The sequence below is a fragment of the Falco peregrinus genome, chromosome 7 (genome assembly GCF_023634155.1).
Source record: "Falco peregrinus isolate bFalPer1 chromosome 7, bFalPer1.pri, whole genome shotgun sequence".
Taxonomy (NCBI): domain Eukaryota; kingdom Metazoa; phylum Chordata; class Aves; order Falconiformes; family Falconidae; genus Falco; species Falco peregrinus.
In genome coordinates this window covers 43956248-43970736 of record NC_073727.1, presented here as the reverse complement: position 1 = coordinate 43970736, position 14489 = coordinate 43956248, and the positions used below count along the sequence as shown (strand labels likewise).

The 14489-nt window shown below is 41.5% G+C and overlaps 1 protein-coding gene across 7 annotated transcripts in view; it reads left to right on the top strand.

Moving 5' to 3' along the window:
- TIAM2 (TIAM Rac1 associated GEF 2) overlaps nucleotides 1-14489 on the top strand; it is a 90995-nt gene that overhangs the window by 43408 nt on the left and 33098 nt on the right. Inside the window, exon 1 of one of the 7 annotated variants that reach the window (XM_027796898.2) lies at nucleotides 1078-1210. The exons of 4 other annotated variants lie outside the window; for them this stretch is intronic. The gene's annotated coding sequence lies outside the window, so the exon portion shown is untranslated. Of the gene's footprint in view, nucleotides 1-1077; nucleotides 1211-2483; nucleotides 2504-12865; nucleotides 12885-14489 lie in introns of those variants that run through there. 2 more of the 7 variants (XM_055810285.1, XM_027796897.2) reach the window with 2 other exon arrangements.

The following is a 14489-nucleotide window of genomic DNA, read 5'->3' as shown; positions in this document are numbered from 1 at the left end:
TACACAAGGGAAGTGATTGACTTTCTCCAGAGCCACTAACTCTGCCACTCCTTAAAATTATTCCCAGGGAATTTTCTGTGAGTGATTCATTTTCTCCAGGAGCCTGCTATACCCGTGTAGCTGTATTTTGGACCTGCTGTGGTCGTATCATTTGATCTCCCACGTGGCAATGCTATGTGCTTGCTGCTTAGCCGCCTGGCTAGTAATAACCTTATTCTGGAAAGGAAATGGGTTGAAATACTTTTTAAAAAATGCACTCATAAATGTGGAAAACCAAATAACAGAGCAACTTAAATTTGCTCCAAGCTCCAGTGCTTAGGAAATTAAACAAATATTTGTGTAGAATTAAAAAATGAGGGAATTGGACTGGAATTCTTACAACTGTGGAAGAAAAAAAATCCTCATTTTAAGATGGCATGGCTATTTGAGGAATAAACAACAGAGGAGGCATGAGAATTGAAAACTGTGTATTTAGGGTAGCGCTGTGTGGGTTAATGGTATATCTATAGATTGCTAAGGCAGGAGGTAGAAGCATTAGTAGGTGTGAAAACCCATTGCAGTATGTGAGTTGCTGTCAGTTGGGCAGTTTTTTTTTTCTCAGCAAGTGGGTTTTTGCCAAAAAAGCTGTCATTTCTGGTTAGCTGACACTGTTGAAATCAACCCTAATTTGTAAATAGATCTCTCTGATTAAAAAAAAAGAGAGAGAGAGAGAGAGAGAGAAGAAAGAAGTGGGGGATGGCAGTTTGGATATGCTTTAAAAAGTTTCCCTGAAGAAATACTTTCATCTGGGAGGGTTAGAGAGCTAAATGGGAATGAAACCATTTTAAAACATTTATAAAAGATGGACATTCTGTTCCTTTCCTCCCTGTTGTGCTCCTCATTTTAGGGTAGGGCACTTACTTTCTGTGCACGGTCTGGGTTCCTCTCTGCCCCATCTTTCTTGAGGTGTGGTCCCAGGAGTGGTGAAAAAGGCTTGGGTGCTGCTGACAGGGGGGAGGCTGGCTGCTGCTGCTCCTCCTCCCCCTCCCCTGTACCGCCTTAACCCTCCCTTCCAGCCCTATAGCACCCATCCTGTCCCTGTGCTGCAGCAGCACTTGCTGGAGCCCTTAATGAAGCTAATTAAGGAGAAAACTTTCTCCTCCCCTTCACCCCCTGCAAAGGCAGTGAGTTGAACTGGCGGATGCAGAGGTCTGACAGGGGCCAGAGCCAGGTAAGCAGCAGGAGGAGGAGCAGGGAGCAGGCAGGTGCTGGGGAGAGCTGGTTGCAAGGAGAGTTGCTGTCGGAGGTGGCAAGCTTTCTTTCAGCCAGCCTTCCTGCAGAGCACCTCCCTAGCCATTGTGGAGTACAGGTTTTGCCCTCAGCGTTCCCACTTCTCGTGCTGATCCCCAGGGAGCAGCGCAGCCTGGGACATGCTGGGTTGAGTCACTCCTGATGAAGCTGTTTCACATTGTATAAAGCATGGCTGAAGCCGGAGAGAGGGACTCGCGCTTTGTGCGGTTTGGCAAGTAGCTGGGATGAGTGCTGGAGAGGAACAATGACATTTCAGTTCCTGATCTGCTAAACACAGAGGCAGTTCTGCAAAATGTAACCGCTTCAAGCGGAGCATTACTGGTTTGAACCCACATGGGCAGTGGCTATTCTGTTTCCCAAAACATGAGCCACTTCTGATTTTAATCTTAGTAGGCACACACAGAAGCAAAGCACATCGGTCAGCCGCCAATTTTATTTTGATATGACCAAATTCTTTTATAAAATGTGGTCTTAGTAATAATTGGTTTGGTTTCAATTCCAAGGTACTTTCTGTATGAAATACACTTCACTAGATGGTTTAGATGACTTTGTCTAGGCTCAGACCACTACTTGTTGCTGTTTGCCCATAGTTTTTAAAGCATTTTGTAAGCGCCTCTTAATGTAACCTGTAAAGCAGTTTGTAAACAAAATTAAAACTAAAACTTAACTGAAAAACACTTCTAGAATAACTTCTAGTTCTTCACAAATCAGGTCCTGTTTGTTTGCCTAGCTGCTGTTTCAGTATTTAAATTCTCTTCATCGTGCTGTAGGGCATGGCCTTCGTTGCAGTACATGTGTGAGGAATCAAAGAAACTTAGGTTTATTCTCTCACAGGAAACTTTTTTTGTTCAGAAGAGGTGAATATTGCTTCTTAGCATCCTGAGTCCCAAGGACACCCACATCCTGTTAGATGTGGGCCCTGATCTGGTTTGTTCGTGCAGGTCTGCACACATCGCTCCTTCTTGCCTGGTGGATCTAATACAAGATGTCTGGTGGTTTTGTGTGGTGTGAGGCAAAACAGTAGAAAAGCACTGCCTCTTTTTGACATAGACATGTAGTTGTCTATGCAGCCTGACTGCTTATCAGCCCAAAGATTCATGGCTGTGCTGGGTTTTCTTTTTTTTTTTTTTACTCGTTACCCAAGTTACTTCAGCAGGAAGTCACATGGATGTGATGAGATGTGCAGCAGCTGTTCATCAAAGCAGGCTCAGAGGTGAGGTGTGTTTACAGCAGTCCTGGACAACCATGGTATGTTGGCTTCTGCTCCAGCCATTTGTGTGCTGTTAACGCAGGTGTCTTTCCCTGTGGTCTTGTGAATCACTGGGAAAAGATGAGATCTGGCCTGTGATGATACCTGGGACTGTACTGTAGCAGTGTAGAGGTTAATTCAAAGAAAGCGACTGCCTCTTCAGAAGCAGTCATTGCCTACTGCATGTTTTGCAATACCGAGTGTTTCCCAAAAGTGGTGGTTTAATGAGCTCTTGCTGGCACTTGACAAACTGCCCTGTTGGCTTCCTAGATGTGTATGCTGCAAATTAAAAGATTTTTTCTGTTATGAAACAGGACAGCCTTAAATGCTCTTCATTGTGTTTTTCTACTAAAAGACCATTCTGTTCTGCTTTGCTAAATGCTGCTATGATTTAATCCCTGTGAAGTCAGTGGGACAAACTGTTTTTTCCTGGTGCAAACTCCGCTAAACCCTGTGGAGCTGCACCTTCTGGCTCAGTGACAATATATAGGCATAAATCATGACATTGCCCATCCCGCTGAATTCTGTAAAGTGACAATATGGACAGCAAGGAGATTTATTAATGATTGTAAAGTCAGAGACATCCACATATAGACCAGCAACCTAGGCATGATTTAGAACACCTCAAACAGTGGATGTTCTGTGTTTCACAGAGCTGAAGTAGGTTGAGTAATTATGCAAACTGTCTAAGATAGCCACAAGTTCTTGTTAAACTATTAAGTAACTTCTTGTCTCCTTTTTTTTCTTTCTGTTTTCATCACTTTTGTGCCTATAAATCTGAGGTGGAAAAGAAAATGTACCACTAAGGTAGTACACTTGGTACCTGGGCAGGGCCAGCTCCATTTGCTTTCCAGTTCTCCTTGGTGCCAGTGCCAATGACCTCTGAGAATGGCCAAAGCCATCCCATGTTAGCAATCCTGCAGCAGCAGCAGAAACCAGGAGAGGAGCCACTGACAGTACCCTTGCATGTCCAGCAGCCCCAGTGTGGAAGACCTAATGGTAGCAGTGGGCTGCAGCCTTTGCTGACACTTGTAGAGCATGGTGGCCACCCAGCATGGGCTCAGCTGTGTCTTCCTCCTCCTTAGCATAGCCACACATCTCCAGTTGTTGAACTGGGGTAGAAGGGTGATGCACTAGTTATGGCTAACACTGGCCCCAGTGAGACTGTATCCAAGAAGTATGTGTTATGCACTTAAGAAACAAATGTGTTTAGGTAATGATTTGAGAAGCCAGTGTGAAGTGTTAAGCTTAAAACTGTAAAGCCTGAACAGTTGTCTGACTGGCAGATACTTGTACAGAGAAAGTTTAGAAAGTTAAATAACCCTGTAAAACATACCATTGATATGCAGGGGCTAATCTGGCATTGCTACAGAAGTGCAGGCAGCTATTTCCTATTATGTTGCTAATTTCTATCTCCTGTTGATTACTGAATTAACAAATAAGTCAAATTACTTTGCTTCACAATGAACAGTTAACCAACAAAGGAACTCCCAAGGGACCTAAAGGACTCTGCTCCAGCTTCAAAATGGATGTTTCTGCAGATATTTAGAAAAAAAAAAGGGAAAGAGAGCATAAAGCAGCCTACGGAAAGTCACACTTGCAGAAGTAGGTGGCTGACTGGAGCTAAGCCACTGTTCAGCATGTGGCCCAACATGTCTTAAGCAAGCTGTACAATACAAGAATATTTGCTTGAACATACTAGCTTTTTCTAAACATGAAAAAGTGGAGTTTTTAAAGAAGTGTCAGTTTCCTCACTGAAGGATGAAAACAGGACATTTGTCCTGCATGAGCATTTCAGACACTGGCCAGAAGTAGGAGTTTCTCTTTGTGTAGGCAGTATCAGATCTGCAAAAAGCAGCAGCCTGGTTGCATTGTCCTTCAGGAAGCATGTAGAGCACCTTCTAATGTTTCATAGTTTGCTCCCTGAAGCCAAAACTTACGGATGTGAGGTGCCATGAAGGGAACCTTCTTGTCTGGCCTGTAGTTGAATGTCTTGTTTGGTAACAATTAGTCTTGTCAGTGACAGGTTTAAGAACCCTATCTAGGAAGACTGATGTTATGACAGCTGTATGCTAATTTTCTTTCCAGATTTAACATCTTGCATGAATTCCTGAATGATGTTTCTAGCTATGCCAAAGAGTCGGTTGTTACAGCCTTGAAGCTAAGCTGAGAATGTACATTCCAGCCGGTCCTAAAAAAAGTTACAAAATACCTAGGACAACAACAAATTATAAAAGCCAAAATATCTCACAGAGATTAAAAAAAATCTGAATTATTAAAATCCAGTGCATTTTACTTGTGTTTAACATATTTTAGTTTTCTAGAAACTGAAGTAATTTGTGTTAGTAGACTCAAGTCATATTAATTTAGCAGTGAGAGTTCAAGTTAGTTGTTATCTGAAGTTAGGCCAGAGGCTTTCAGAAGAACAAGAACATTTCCTAGGCAAAAAGAGGAAGGGGCTTTTGCATTGGTAATAAATTTAGCGTTTCCTTGTCTTTTTCACTGTTGGTTAAAGCAGCATGAAAGCTGTAAGCCACTGTACGGTTAATAACCACAGTTACTGCCCGCAAATTGATTTGAATTTACTCCAGCATTGAAGTGTGAATGCGTAAGTAATAGTATTTGCCTGGGAGTACCAGCTGTGGGGAAACAACTGGAATGGCACTGGGCAATAGTTAAAAACTTACCTAAATTCCAGTTAAAATTACTGAATTGAGCTAATGCGAACACTCCCATAATTCTGAAAAACTTAACTGGAGTTTAAAGAGAATCTGCACTTAGGGTCCATGGTACCTCAGTCATTTGCCCAGATTCATAGAGAACCCCAGTGAAGATGAAAAGTGAAGCAAATGGTTTTGCCTTTCAGCTTGAAGTGGTGGAGGATGTGTTTCAATGGATTTTTCTCATCTGTGGCTGAAACCTGCCTGCCTTCTCTTAGATATGTTTCCTTCGTGGAAGCTACATGGAGATAGCTTTTGGTCTAGAAGCCAAATGTGGCTGTGAAAACTCTTCATGAATTAGCTCAGTGTGTAGTAGCCATTTTGCATATGTTGAGGCTTGTACTGGTAGAACATCAGAGTGCAAAAAAATTACTTGTTTGTTTGTTTATTTACTGCTGTGGCATGTAGAAAAATAGAGCAACAGCTCAAGGTAAAGCAGGACCTTTCAGTGCACTTTTCCTGGGTGGGAATTGGCTCTCCACATGTCACTTGAGCTGGACCATTCTTGTGTTATGGGCTCTGAATCCTTTTTAGCTGACTTTTCTGGCCAAAGAGGTTTTAGAGGAAAAAACCTGCTTTTGTATGAAGGCCTTACAAGAACTGTATGCTTCCAAATACCTCCTGATGTCTCCAGACCTGGGCCTTCATGATGGAAACCCTGGTGCAACTCCAGTGTCCTCTTGTACCACAGCTTTACTAAACTTACCTAGCTTTAGCTCCGCAGCTCATCTTCTAGACCTCCCTCACTTTTCCTAACAATTGCTCCAGTGCAAATGGCCGTTGTGGGATAGTTAATGAATCTTCCAAGGGAGTTTGTCTTCTCCTCCCAGAACTCTCTTGCTTTTCTCCTTCCTGACCACAGTTAATGTGCTCTTTGCAACCTAGGCAGAAATTTAAAGGGCTGCAGAGACTGCATGGGCTCTGTCCTGGATACCAGCTGCTGGGTGCCCCTTCCGTGCTGAACCCAGGGGATAAGATGACCCAAAGAATTGAAAGGTCTGATCCTCACATAAGCAAGACATATGAGTTACTTGTAACTGAACTGGTGAACCCAGAACCCTTCATATCTCTGGTGAAACTTGGAAGCCGTTTTCAACAGAGATTTTGAGAATATCTCTTGAAAGCCATTCAATAAATTCCTTTGGATCAACTGTTACTTTTTGAAAGATATTTCTTGAAGTCTTTCAGAAAGGAAAAGGATACAGAAGGAAATGCTTGCATACCTATTTTCTAACTTCATTACAAAAGAGTAAATATACTGTTGAAAACCTAAGATATATTTGGTTGTATTGAACCAAAAGAAATAAGCACATGCGTGCTACCTGCCAGACTGAACCGTTTAACTGAAGTTATGAGTACTAGTCTCCAAGGGAGCATTTTTAGAGTTCACCACACTGATAGTTGTCTTCTCCAGGCAACACTGGAATGCTTCACTTACCACTCCCTGATTTTCAGTAAGTCTGAAGGCATTGAGACCACCAAGGTTTTGTACCTTTCTGAGAGCTGGCTCAGTCTTTAGTATTATTTGCACCAGGAATTTTTAAATATTTGTTATCTTCTCTTGGAAGCTTACTTTTCTCTTGATAGTAACATTGGCTAGAAGAATATGGGAACTGCAAGCTTATAATTAACTGATCAGTCTGGAGAGTTCACACAACAATGAAAAATGCAGCTTTCCGTACACCTGGCTTAACTTTATTACCCAAATGTAATATCTCATTTCCATCTAAACCATACAGTCGTGTTATGGAAACTCTCTGTAATGGGAAGAGGGAGAATATCCTACATGCTGAAGATTGGCTCTGTTGTGTTTTATTGGTGGTTTGTAGAGCATTTGGGAATTAGTGTAAATTTTGAAAACATTCTTTCCCAGTGGATAGGCTGGACCTCCTGTAATTCCTTATAATTACAGATCCTAGGGTTTTTTCAAGCTAAAATTCATATTAGTATTCTCTAAAATAAGTTGATGCTCATTTCATTGCTGTTTTGCAACATCTGTCTAAAATCACTGGACAATAACAGTGTTTTAAACTGTCAGTTGCTCTGGTATGAGATCAGGGTGCCTGTCTTTTACAGACTAGACCAAGTCCATCATAATTGCTTGAAACTCTGTATGGTTTTTTTTGCCATATCCAAAGCGTCTAACTACTGCAGATTAGAAACTGCAGCAGGGAGGATGGGAAATGAGAGCCCCATTTCTCTCTCAAGTGCCAGAAAACTACAAACAAGAGAAAGATCAGTTTCTGGCAGGGTAACCACTGGAGTTGATAATGAACATCTGAGCTGGAATCAGCCAGCAGCTGGGGTGTAGGACAACTGTTGGGGCTTCTTCACCAGTGTACACTCGTGATATAAGCATTCTCTTAGCCATAAAAACTTTGCCAGGATTTTTAAACACCAGCAGTAGTGCAACTTAAAGTATTTCTTGTGCTCTACTGAACAGAAAGAGGCTTCTGGCCATCTGTTTGCCTGTGTAGCTGTATTTAGGCATCTGTGTAATATTTGTGCTACATTGGTGACAGGGGAACCTAGGATGGGAAGGAACTTCCAGACTCAGTGAGTCCAGTCTTCTGTTAGTTGAGGTTTTCAACAACCCTATTGATACATTTATCATATTCCATTTTAAAATAGGAGAGACTGTTTGCATTCTTTGCTCCCAGGTAAGCCTCTCCAGAAATTCAATCCTGTGATGGTTGGAAGGCAGTCTTCTAATTGCCAGCATAGACATATTCCTGGCCAATGTTGTAAGAGATCAGTATCTGCTGGCCTTGACCATTGCTTAAGTAGCTGTAGCTCACAACTACATGTTAACCATATCTCCACACTTCCACACTTTTCTTCTTCCGTGTTTCCAACTAATGAGCCGCAGTTCAGAGAAGAAATTGTTCTTACTGGTCCCTGAAATTTTGTTCTGTGTGATTTCATTCTGGGACTATGACTTCATCTTCAAAGTCATCCTGCATCTCCTTTATGCATCTCCAGTCACACTCTTAATTAATGCTGTTTATTAACTTTGAATTATTGGAGTATTTAATCAGAATACTTCCTATTGCACTTCCTTTGCTGAGATAAATAATGAAAATATTGAGTAAAATTGGTCCCCAAACCCACCTTGGACAAAATCTACCATTAGCCTCTCCAAGGTCTAGAAGTTATTTCAGACCAATCTATTGTTCTCTTACTGCTAGTCAGTTCTGCCTTGTTTTAAGTCCTATCCTTTTCATTTTAGCTAATACTTTCCCTTGGGGTATTATAAAGATTTCTATTTTCTTTTTCTTTTTTTAAACTTTCTAGAAGGTTGGATTTATCCCATGTTCCGTGCCTTTAAAAACAACTTTTATCAAAGGCAGATGTCAGGTTAGTTTGACACCATCTGTTTACCCATACTGTATGTATATAATTTTCTATTTATCTCCACACTTTTAATTTTTCTTTACTTGAATTGATTGTGAAAGCCATAGGTTACTATGTAGGTCACAGATCTGTAGTTTCTGACATTAGATTTCCCCAACGTTCTCATTCCTTCTTTAAGTAGAGCTATTGCTTGTTATTCACCAGCTGCATAACATCATCCTCTTTTCCCCATCATCAGCAGAACCATTTATTAAATTCCTTGCTCTTGAGTATCAGTTTCATATGCCAGGTTTTAAATGTTGAGAGCTAAAGAAAGTTTAATCCTTTTCTCAGTTGCCTGAGTGTAACTCAGTTTGCACCCAGCTCAGACATGGTTGTTTCCTAGTCACGTATTCCTGTCCTGCCTCACTCTTCCCTGTTGAGGACAGGCAGATTTCAGCCTGGGTCAGTCGCATCCTGCGGGACTAGCTTTATGATGAACTTTAGAGTCGGAATCTATTTGCTTAGCTGAATGTTTGGTGATATGGTGAGTGGATCAGGAGGAGCTGGGGATAGCAGGAAAGACTCACAGCTACTAGTTGTTAATCGCCCTTCCTTTTTCTGACTGATGTTGTATTATTTTTTATCAATTATTTTTTCTTTATTTATATAAAGCATCTTAGCTTAGCTGAGACAGACCCAGGTTCAGTTTCATTTCCTGAATCTGACAGAGCAGGTGACTTCATCTCTTTCTCCTACATCATGGATGAATATCCTGATGTCAGGCTACTTTTATTTGTTCTCTGGTGTCTCTTTCTCAGCGTTTTGGCAAAAATAAAACAGCATAATGTAAAAGAACATGGTTTCATCCTGATACAAAGAAAACCATCTTGTTGCAGAATGGAAATGCAATTTTCCATATTGGTGTAGTTGCTGTATTTTTACTGAGGTCAGGACTGCCTGTGCCTGTCAGAAGGCATCTTTACTTGCAGAGGATAGTTATCAACTGATGCACAGAACTGCTGCTCCTGCTAGATCTGAAAATAATGCCCGGCAGTGGTCTTAGTCTGTCTCAGAGTGAGATACCGAGTACCTTTAATTTTGCTGTGTTGTCTTCTCATATAGAGCTAGAAAGATTTTTTTGGTTTAATTTATTGTTGTCAGTAGAGTGGCAGGTGGAAACACACCCTTTTGCTGTAGTTTGAAAAAGGGGGTGGTTACACCACCTACGTAGTGCTTGACATTTGATAACACTTGACATGCTTGTGATGATTATTTGGCTTTTTTTTTTTTTTTTAAATTGGTGGGAAAAAGCTAAAACAGAACAAGTGCTAAAGTGTTATAAAAAAAAAAATTAGAAATGAAACAGGATCCTCAGTTCCTGCTTTTTCTTCATGGCAATTTTGCCTTTGCAGTGAGCGGCTAAAGTGGTAAGAGCAGCACTGACTAGAAAATAATCCAGGCTTTTTAATGAAAAAGTTAAAGAAAATAATTCAGGCTTTCTAATGAAACAGAAAAAAAAAAAGTAATGTGACATTTGCATTTGTTGATGGCTTCTTTATGGTAAATGAATTGCCGGATGGTCGATGTTGACATTTCCCAGTTGATTTCCTTTGGTTTCTTGGCTGGGATTCTAGCACGGATTATTATTGTCTCACACATCTGTTAGAGGATGTGTTTCCATTGTACCTCACCGCTCACAGACATGTGAATAACTTCCATATTGACCACTTGTATCTGTATCAGCACAGCAACGTGGGAAGAGGCATTCCTGTAGGTGTACAGAGCTCTTGGATGTGCTGTATGTGTTTGTTTTTCTCACTGACTGACCCATCTGCATGCTTTGTGCCTACTTTTAATTGAATGATGAGTAGTGAGGAGCCTGACTTAGGAAGCATGTTTTCTTCCAGTTTTTGGTGGTTACATTACAGTTTCCTTTGAATGATTGTGAGTCACGTATCTGTCTGCCAGCAAGACACAACACTGCAGGAGTAATGGCATTCTTCTTTGGTGATGCTGTTGGTAGCTGAAGGTGCTGAGCACGTTCTTAATACTTGGTTGTTCATTGCTAGAAACCAAGCAGAACGTTTGGTATGCATTTCACATGCTGTAGTTAAACTTTTCACATAATGGCATTTTTCCCTTGTGCTTTTCTGAGAATTGCAGCATTCATCTGAGTTGCTACTCTTCTTGTTTGCAACTAGCTGACTATTGGATTTACCTGGCAAGGTTTTGGTAGCAGCAGGGCTATGAGGGTGGCTCCTGTGAGAACCTGCTAGAAGCTTCCCCTGGCTAGAATTCAATGCCAGCCAGCTCCATAACAGACCCACTGCTGGCCAAAGCCAAGCCCATCAGAGATGGTGGTAGCGCTTCTGGGATAACACATTTAAGAAGGGGGGAAAAACCGTGCACAATTTCAGTGGGAAAGGAGTGAGAATATGTGAGAGCAACCACTCTGCAGACACCCAGGCCAGTGCAGAAGGAGGATGAGGAGGTGCTCCAGGCACCGGAGCAGAGATTCCCAGGCAGCCCATGGTGAAGACCATGGTGAGGCAGGCTGTGCCCCCGCAGCTCCACAGTCAGCGGTGGAGCAGATACCCAGCTGCAGTCTGTGGGGACCCCATGCCAGAGCAGGTGGATGCCCAAAGGAGGCTGTGACCCTGTGGGATGCCCGTGCTGGAGCAGGTTTGCTGGTAGGACTTGTGACCCTGTGGGGGATCCCTGGTGAACCAGTCTGTTCCTGAAGGACGGCACCCCATGGGAGGGGCCCAGGCTGGAGCAATTAATGAAGAACTGCAGCCTGTGGGAAGGACTCATGTTGGAGAAGTTCATGGAAGACTCCCCTGTGGGAGGGACCCCACGCTGGAAAAAGGGAAGAGTATGAGGAGCCCTCCTGCTGAGGAGGAAGGAGCAACAATAACAACATGTGATGAACTGAGCAGAGCCCCCATTCGCTGTACCACTGTGCCACCAGGGGGAGGAGGCAGAGAAAATTGGGAGTGAAGTTGAGCCCAAAAATAAAAGAGGAGTGGGGAGATGGTGTTTTTAAGTTTTGGTTTTCTTTCTCATTATCCTACTCTGATTTGGTTGGTAATAAAACTAATTTCTCCAATTCAAGTCTGTTTTGGCCATGAGAGTAATTGTTGAATGATCTCTCAGTGTCTTTACAAATGATTTAAACCAAGTTTTGTTTAACCCAATATTATCAGTCCCTTTTTAATTCCAGACAGGTTTAGCACTAGTGCATCAATAGACTAAATCAAATGTACTACTGTAACGGAGCTGCACAGGCAGACTTAGTCAGGGTATACTCACCGTTACCTTGCTGGAAAGCCTCTCGAGCAATGTTTCCAGCAAAGCAGTCCATGCTTTCCTTAACTAATCAGTAATGTAATTGTAGTAAGGTAAGCAACATTAGAGGAAGTTTTTAAAAAATAATAATATTAAAAAAAATAATTGCCAGGAAGTGCTGGCTTGACCTCGCATTGGATGATTTTTAGGAATGTACATCTCCTTGCATACTTTTCTGTGCTTGTTCCCAGCAAAGATCCAGAATGTTATATACTGGAACGATTCCGTACTCACACAGCTGTAACATTTCTCTTAATTTTGTGCATACTCTCTACAGTTTCATTGCTAGTTTTGCCTGAAAGGATAGTGTTTACCCAACCTGTAAGATAGCAGTTTTACAGTACTACTTTAGAATGTCTTTGTTAATATGAATCCCACTGTAGAGCTAAATCCAAATTTGAATGTTTAAAGACAATACATTTTGCATGGTTTGGCTTGTTACTGCCCTTCCATTTAGTACTAGAAGCAGAGAGAATTTCAGTATTAAACTTGATGCTGTGTTTATGTCTTTAGGCTTTGTATTTGAAATTACCCATTATCTAAGGCAAAACTCTTTTCTTTGTCCTGTGATTTTTTTTTTTTTAATTATTATTTGGGAATAGTGTGATGGTTTGTAGGAGTAAATCAAAGGAAGTCTGCTTCCACAGTAAAAGAAGGAAAGGGAGACAGGATATGGATGCTAAACTGATCAACAAGCCATACATCCTCACTTCCTTCCCTCTCCCTGTTAGTTTGGCGTACAACATGCAGTAGGATGTCCTTTTTCAATCTGAATCCTTTCCGTGTAACTTTTTTTAGTTTTTACTATTTAAAATAGGATTTACTGTTGCTTACCCTAACTGCCATCAGCAACACATTCTGCCAATAGCAAATGCTATAAAAACGGGCAAGACTATAGACCTGCCTCTGACAGTCCTGTAGACTACAAAGGAAGAACAAAGGTGAGGGTGAAGGGAGGAAGAGATAGATCATCTGGACAAGGTGATATAATATTCTTTTTGCCTGCTTTGGGTGTTGTTATCCTGATTTTTCCTGTTCATGTTGTCTACTGATTGGTTTACCTTATTTTCCTCTTCCTACGTTTATGCTTTCTCTTCATTGCTTGCGTACGTTAGTTTTACTTCCTGTTTGTAAAGGAAAAATATGTTTAATGGTCACTTTGTAAAGTCAAGGAAAGGACATAGGTTTTTTTCTTATTAGAGAGCTACCTGAGATCAAAGTCTAGATCCTTTATGCCACTGCAACATCTGTCTCGGGTGCATGTTGTTTGGAGGTATGGGGGAGAAGTGCATTAAACCCCTGAAGGCAAGTGAAAAAAGCACAGCTGGGAAACAATGGGAAATAATATCCTTGGCATTGTCTCACCCCCAATAAAATGTTATTTAAAATTAAATTCAAGTTTTAGGGGTTAGCCTACCTTATGTATACTCAGAAGTTGACAGTGGTGGAAGTCATTCGTGAGTACCCATATAAAGAAGATAGACTCAAAATTACATTAAAAGTCCAGAGGGCAGGAGAAAACTATTCAGGCTTGGTGGAGGAAGAGGGGTAAAAGCATAATAGAATAAATAGACAAGGCAGACTCCTTGTTAAGTTCTTAAAGATGGGTGGCTGTTTGGTGGAGTTGTGTAAAATACATTTTTTCTGCAAAGGTGGTAACTCTTGGAATATTGCATGTTACATAGGCTCTGAGATATCAGAAGCCACACCTGAATCCATGAGGAAAAGGTAAAAAAGCCTGAGGGGAGAAAAGCGATGGGACCTTGGTTGTGCAAGGATAGGGAAATGACGGAGTAGTCAAGTCTTTGGCATCTGGGTGGAAATTGTCAGCCTTAATGCTAAGCTTGGCATAGGCACCTTAATGACATAGAGAAGAATAAAGTATCAAGATGACATGGAGCACAGTTATTGGCATCTTTCTCTCTGGCTTTCCTGTGGAGTCTGTTTGCCGTGTTTTGTCTTCCCAGGAAGGCTTCTTATGGGCTATAAGGTGTTCTTTTGGGCCTAAAATTCCCATTTCCCCCCCCTACTTCAGTCCGTGTTTGTCAGTTCTTGCTGACAGCCGCTGGTCCTGCTCTGCAGGGACAGAACAACAGCAACACCTGGGCGCAGAGATACTGTTGTCCTTCACAATTTCATTATTGTTAGCTCTCATGATTTTACTGCAAGATGAGTGATATTTCTTTTAATTGCCACCTCAGTTTCTGGAGTCAGTGATTAAATGAGAATCTCACCTCTCACTTAAAAATAAATCTCCAGCACTTGTAGGTGTTGAGAAAGAGTTTGAAAATGTGGTAATGTGGTGTAAATTATGTCCTAGAGGCTTAAAGGCTGGGAAACAAAGCGGCAAATTAAAAAACCCCTTCATTTTACTACTATTTTATCATCTGAGGTTGCTAAAAATCCTCATTATTTTTTGGTGACTGCTTTATGATCTTCAGCAACTCGGATTAACAATACTGTAGATCAATAATCACTTCTTCACTACCAAGAGTTGTAATCAGAATTTCCATGTAAACGGCGGATTTTAAGCAGCCAATTGAGGA